Here is a 7,457-nt window from a genome sequence, read left to right as displayed (position 1 = left end):
GAACTAAATGGAAACCAACTTTTCAGAAAAGGGCTTGGGGAAATGGTGGACAGCAAGGTGAACACAAGTCAGCAGGTGCCCTCATGGAAAGAGACATGCCTATGGGAGAACTGTAGTGTCCTGCCTGGGCTTTAATAGAAAGAGTGGAACCAGCAGGCTTATGGGAATGATTATTCCCTTGTGAGAACACTGCTGGAGTAATGTGACCACCTTTGGGCCTCCTAACACAAGGCAGATACTAATTCTGTGGTGGAAGGATACCAAAATGATGAGGAGGCAAGAGGATGTGACGTAAAAGGAGAAACGGGGAGAGCTGAGTCATGTTCAGGCTTAAAAAAAAAAAGAAGGCTGAGACCAGATTTTCTTGCTGTCTTCAGTCCTTTCAATGAGAGGTTTCACAGCAGGACTGGTCTTGAAGGTGCATTGGAGCAGGATGAGTGGCAGTGGACAAAAATTAGGACGTGGGGAAATTCCAATTAGATTTAAGAAAGTGGAAAAAAGATTATTTTCATTGTTTTTACCATGAAGATGATCAAGCGCTGGAACCACTCACCTGGAGAGGTTATGGATTCTCCACCCTCAGAGATGCTCAGCTTAAGTACCTGACCATCCTGATGGTCTCACACCTTCTTTGAGCAGGGAGGTGGACGCAGTGACCTCCAGAGGTCCTTTCGAGTCTAAATTATTTTATTTTATGATTTAATGTGTTAATATTTATTAATATGCATACTAATAACTTATTTTAAACATTCTTTAATACAGCAGAGTAATGGAAGTGTTTTCCAGGAGATGATTTAATCTAACTTCTCATTGTGCTGCAGTCTGATCCTGTAATGCTCATAGTTGTAAAAATGAGGCGGGCAGGGGGTGTGCAAAAATCATACCTTAGGAGGTAGTAGCTGGACAGGACCCTGGCAAGAAGTGTTCTACTGTTCCATAACTGTAGAAGAATAGCTAGAACTGGGATACAGGTGGGGTGGGGTGTAATTAATGATTGTTTCTTCACACCTTTTTGTTTTCCCTAGGTTTTCCATTAGGTTTTGGTTACTATCACATTCAGTAGGCACTCTGATTCTGCAAGCAGCTGCTCTTACACTTTCTCCTATGTATGCTCCTTGGCCCGTTGTTGCTGTCATGCCACACTTCCTTTGTCCCAGCCCCTTGTGCTGCACAACCGTTTGTGCCTTCAAAGAACTGATCTAGCTGAAATAAACACTGCTTACAGTGCTTCATTATGGCTTTTGTCTTATGACTGTCAAACAGCTGTGCTGGCCTAGCAGGGGGAACTTAAGAAGTGGTGGAAATAAGCAGTTAAAGGTAGATTGCTGCTGGACTACGTACACCAGCGCAAAAAAGCTGGTCTATAGCACAAAGATTCACGTTTATGTATAGGATTGGCTCCTGTGGTGGGGATGAGGAGTCTGAATTGGGGCTGAAGTTAGCAAGTTGCATTTGGAGAGCAGAGCTTCTTAAGGCTGAGTGTGTGCTCTTTATGCTCAGTTTCTTACTGTTCCTCAAGCTTCCTCTCTAGAGATTGACTAAATTGCAAACTGTAGATTCATTCTGTATCATTACAGCCCTGAAACATTCACTTTACAACAACCCAGATTGTGTAATAGCCATGTTCCCTGTTCAATAACACAATCGCATAAGTGTTGTTGTGTAATAATTAAAGAATTTTTAAATGAGATAAAATTGGAATGTTTTTTGTAAACAGCGAGGAAATGGCCCACATGCAGCTTTCCTTTTGACAGGAAGAATTTACTTAGAGTTTTAAAATCGTCTCATCTCAGGAGCATGATGCTGTGTTACAGCTATCTGTTCTGTTTTTTCTGACCTTTCATTTGTCAGGTGTGCATGCATAGAAAAGGTACATGCAGATTAGCGCTGCTTAAATTCTTGGTAGTTTCCTTCAGATGCAGAGTGAAACACCCGTTACATGAACAGTTTTGAGGCTTGAGCATTTTTTCCATGTGTAAACCTTAAAAGAAGACTCCAGTTCAAAATTATTACAGTACCTTCTGTAAATGTATTGCTCATCAAAATATTTCTTGTCATCCCTATACTTGATTTTGAGCAGTAACAAGCTACTTTGTGTCTCAGAGGTTCCCCCGTTAAAGGGTTCGGTTCCGCTCACAAAAACCCAATGCTTTTACCACATTCACATGCAGTAGACGATTGTGACCTTTTTTTCCTGGTCCTTTTTAGGAAGCCCAAAGGGTGAAGTTTGCTCAGTTTGCTGTAGGTGTAAAACTAATACTTTTCATGGGTTGATTTTTATTTTTTGGAGGGGGGGTGGTGGGTGAGGAGTGTCTTGGTTTTGCACTAGCATTTAAATCCTTATACAGTGACCACTGAAATGACTGATGTAAGTACACAGGTGGGTTTCAGAACAGGAGTTCAAAATGAGGATTCATATCACTTTCTAGAAATATTTGCTAGTCAGTTCACTAAAATAGAAATCATAAAAATGGTGTAAAATTCAGAGCGAACTATATTCACTGGTGAGAGCTCAGGTACCTGCAAGTATGTTGTAAGTAATGTTTCAGATTTCCTGACATTCTGATTTCAGATGAAAGGGTGTTTTAAACAAATTATTTATTTGTATTACTTTTGTCAGTTATCTGACGTTGTCTCTGCCTGGGAGAAGCTGTGAAATAAAATAAAACCCAAAACATAAAGATGGTTATACAGTTGGAGAGGAGTGCATGTGTTCTGAAACCCAGTTGCTGTTACACAGTTAAGGTAATGTTGTGAAAACTAGTCTCTTAATGTTGCCTACATCTCACCTGGTCTTGATGGGTGGGAGGGCAATGCCTCATTCAAAGGGTTGGTGTCCTGTCGGCTGTGAAGGGCTTTAGTTCCAGGTGACTCTCCGGTGAAGTGAATCTACTCTGTGCTTTCAGTGGCCCAGTAAGAATTTTTTCTATATATGCCCCTTTTTCTATATGCCCTGCTAATTTTTTCTATATGTGCCAGCACTGCTATTTGGAGAGGAAAGCTTTGTTGAACCTAGATCCCAAAGTGCGAGCCCTCTCGTAGGATGCATGTGGCAGTGCTGTGCGGGGCTCTGCCCTGGCCCTGCTGGTGCTCAGCGACTGGCTTCCACGTATGGCTGACTGCTCAGCAGAGCTTGTTGCTGTTGGTAATGCAGCCTTGTCGCCTGGGGAATCCAGGAGGTCTTCACAAAATAACTGAGTTACGATGGAATTACACAGGGAGGGGAGGCAAAGCATGTTCTCAGCAAAAGGACGGAGCTGGCCAGAGCATGAGGTTGCAATAGGTTGGCAGTAGATGAAAGCTGAAGCATGACAGTTGCACGTTGTGTCATAACTTTGCATTGACTAAGCTTTAGCAGTCTCATTAGTAGCAATATTTTTATAAACATCCAAGAAGAGTTGTTCTTCTCTGTGAATTACAAGAAGATAAGTTCCTCTTTGTGCCTCTTGTTTTGGCTTTGATTTTACAAAAGTATTTGTATTAACTGCTGAAAGAAGCCCTTGGAAAGGGGAGAGGAAGACTGCTCTAAGACTTCCTTCTCTTTCCCTTTTTTTTTGGAAGGGAGTAAGGGAAGAAAGGTGGAAGATGGGGAAATCTTGTACTTCCCCTGTTGCAAAGACTCATTTTGAGCAAAGCTGGTTTATTTTTTCAGTAAATTTGTTGAGCACTTACAATGTTACATTGTCAAGGTTTTTCTCTTTTGTAGAAAATAAAGATTGTAGTTTTCTCTTTAAACAAGTGTCACATGTAAAACTATAGGGGTTAAAATGTTTTGTTTCTAATCTTGTTTAGACAATATGTGTTGTTGTGTTTGTAATACTTTTAATAAAGTTTTTAATAGTTTCAGTAAATGTTGTGTTAATTCCTATTGTAGAAATTCTATCAGAAATGAGGCCTGCAAAAGCCATTCAAGGATTTTTAATTGAGAGAAGAGTAGTGGCAAGGGGAACAGTGCTGCTTCTAGTAATGGGTTCCTTTTATAGCATGCACAAGTGCAAGAATGGTTTGAGGAGCTCCTAATCTGCCCTGCAATTAGATGATAATTAATTATGTAACCTTTCATATCCAAGAGGAAAGCAAAATCAGATGCCTTAAGCTGTGCATCAAAATAAAGGTTTCAACAAAATCCCACCAGCAGCTTGGGAAGGCAGACAAATTATTCTGTACTCCGAGTCATCGCTAGCTTTTATGGCCTATGACTGCTGTGCCGCAGAAAGCACTGGCGGCTGCAATTGCTGTAAGTCGGGAGCAGGAGCAAGCGAGTGAAGGAGGTCAGCGGAAAGCGCCGCGGGCACAGCGTGGCTGAAGAGCACGCTTGGAGTTCCATGATCCTTTTGTAGCTGTTAGCAGGGGACTTGGTGTATGTACTAGCCTTGTAAATAAGGTGGCAACAAATTGATGCCTTCCTCCTTATAGCACAGCAATGCAGCAAAGACTTCTGGGGCCAGCAAGTAGCAGCATGGTGTGGGGGTTAGTGCTGAGAACAGGCCGCCAATAAGCTGTACAGGAGATGGGTGTAAGCTCCCTGCAGATGGTTGCATGAATTCCATATCCTTAGAAAGGGTGACACCTGGCAACAGGAGCAGAGTTGTGGAACTAATTTGTTACCAGCCAGCTGTAAAATAACTTTCTTCTTTACTTGTATAATGCAGTCCTGATTAAATAAGCTGTAATTTAAATATATGAAAATGCAAAACTTCAAGCCTCCTAATGAATAGTTTCCTTTTGTAGAAGAAGGAGCAATGCTTTGCCAAGAGCGAAACCATCACTGAGTTATAGCTATCCAAAGAAACTGACATCAAGTTGTTCCGGTAGAGGATGGCTGTGGTTCCTGAGCAGGCCTGGACTAGGGAGTAAGACAGATCTCAGCATCTTCCTTGTCTCCACTCAACGCACATCTTCATAAGTACTGTGTTTGTTTCATGCTTGGTGCATCCTCAGTGATAGGGCATTTTGAATTCAGGCTGCAATCCCCATCTCCCCTCATAAAAAAGCAGGCTGTACGGTAACCGACGAGACCCCGCACAGCACACGTCACCCACCCGCACTGCACTGATGGTATGGACTAAACTCCTCCATCCACTGTGTCCTAAAATACCTCTATGTGATATTTTGTCCGGTGGCCGTACCTTATATGCGTTATGGCCACGGGACAAATTGGAACCTTAGTATCAGGTAAAGTCATAATGCAGTATAAACATACTTTTTTGAAAACATGTATGAATTGTCTTCCTGGAGTTAACTGACCCTGGAGTCGGGCCCCTGAGTTGGCCATGGAGAGAAATTTTAATGCAAACAACATAAAAGCATAAGCTTGTTTCAGTAGGTTAAGCTTCTTGTTGCAGTGAACATCTAACGTATGTGGAAGAATTTATCATTAAAAGAGCACTGGATGCTTATGGAAGCTTGCGCACGCTGCAGTACAAGCGTGGAAAGGTGCTGGCAGTGCGGCTCAGCTGCAGCCGGCTTGGCTGAAACGGCCAGGGGCTGGAAGCTGCACTACCGTGCTGTTTTCAAGAGCTGGGATCACGCAGGTTATATTCCTCTAATGACCCGGGCAGGGTAAGGGGAAGTATTTAGGATAACTGCCTTTTTATACCTGCATTGGGAACACTTAAGTGCTGTCCCTTAGTGGTCAGAGGTTGTGGCATGTAAGGAAAAATTGTGCTGTGTCGAAGGGCCATTTGTCAAATGCGTAGGAGTATCGACCTTGGGACTGAACAATGAGGCTGGTTGTGCAAGGATTAAGATTCTGTATGTGACTCGGCCACAGATCTCTTGTTTAATCTCACAAAAAAGAAATAAGTAATCTTTGTGTCTGCCCTTAGGAGTTAGGAGTTAAAGTACCTTTTTGGAGTAATGGGATGTTAAGTAATTTATTTCAGTATGTTTTTGTATCCTTGTACAGTAGGGGCCACAGAAATGCAATGTGTTATTTGAGAATAGTTGTTCAGATTATACTTCATTTTTTCTCCTGTTTCTACTGCTTTAAGGAGCATTTTTCCTCCCCTGATGCCAAATTGATGTATTTTTGAGGAGGTAAAAAGGTGATGACATTTAGACAGTACAAACTTATCCTACATAAAACAGTGGTTTGTCCTCTCTTACATGAACCTCGTGTTCGATGATATCCTTGATGTAAAAAGCTTTTCCCTAATGATTTTTGGAAAAGATCAAAGAAATTTTGTTTGTAATAAAGGAAGTTTTGAGGTTTGAGCAGTATAGAGAGCAACCTGTTTATTTCTTTACTGAAGGTTTAATTTTGACCTAACTAGAGACTGTTTACTTAGTGCCATGCCTTTCTTACTGTGTTTGAAGGAAAAGGCTCATTTCAACTTCTTTTCCTCTCTATTTCTCACTTCATACTGCCTTATAAATCTTTCTGAAGGATCTGAAACTCACTCGGGGCAGACAGCTTCCAAAGCTTTGGAAACATTTGTTGGAAATTATTAGTATGAAAAATATAGTCCAATATGATATGTACAATATGAATATAAAGAAAGTGTTACCAAGGATGGGAAATGTCAGAGAATTTCTCTGGGGCTCTAGGAGGTTCAAATTAAGTTAGAAGAAACAAGGACACTCATCTATTTTGGCTTTCAACATGGTTAGATACTAGTTTCTTGTACAAATTCAATCAGTGTTTTCGAAGAATATACAGTTTCAGCTAAAATTATTTGCACTGCTTAAAGGTACTAATAATTTGAAGCACCCTGCCCCGCCATGTAAACAGAATTTGTGAGAGCTCAAACACTTGTGATTACCAAGTTGTCATTGGTATGTCCAGCTATAGATTGAGGAACCTAATTTAGACAGCCATGTCAGTTCACATCTTGGCTACACTTTGTGAAGTGTCATAGGAGTCCTTTGGATCAAAGGTGCTTTATTTTAACAGTACGGTGAAGGAATACCCCCAATGTGAAATGAGCTTTCCATTTTGACTTCTCTCAATCCTCATCCCCCAAAAAAAACTACCCGACTGCATCTTGTTATATAATTTATCTGTCAATTCTGTCAAAAAGGAGAGCTTGTGTTACTTGGAGGGCCTTGATGCCAATTCCAAAATGAAAAGCAATGCACACTGCCAGTACAGCAATTGCCTGCAGGCTTATTGAATTTCTTTCTTCACTCCTACTCACTACCAAAACCAGCTCAGAAAAAAAAATCCCAAGAAAGGCTTGTTAAAAGTCAGCAGAACTGAAAGCTGATAAAATACTAAACATTTTTCCTGGGAAAAAAACAGCAAAATTATATATTAAACATTATTAATGGGGTATCATATATGTGCTTTACTGATAGAGCAGACTCAGTGGGACTGTTGAACATGTAGGCAGAGGGAGCCACAAAGAGGTATACGTTGGGTTAGTTTAAGCCCACATATTCCAGTACCCCACCACGTTCTCTTTATCTTCACTTGCTCTACAGGTTCTGAGTTGATCACGTGGAAAGAGCCAGCA

Source organism: Leptosomus discolor, chromosome 5 (genome assembly GCF_034619465.1).
Source record: "Leptosomus discolor isolate bLepDis1 chromosome 5, bLepDis1.hap2, whole genome shotgun sequence".
Classification (NCBI taxonomy): domain Eukaryota; kingdom Metazoa; phylum Chordata; class Aves; order Leptosomiformes; family Leptosomidae; genus Leptosomus; species Leptosomus discolor.
The sequence above is the reverse complement of the archived record's forward strand: the minus strand, read 5'-3'. Positions refer to the sequence as shown.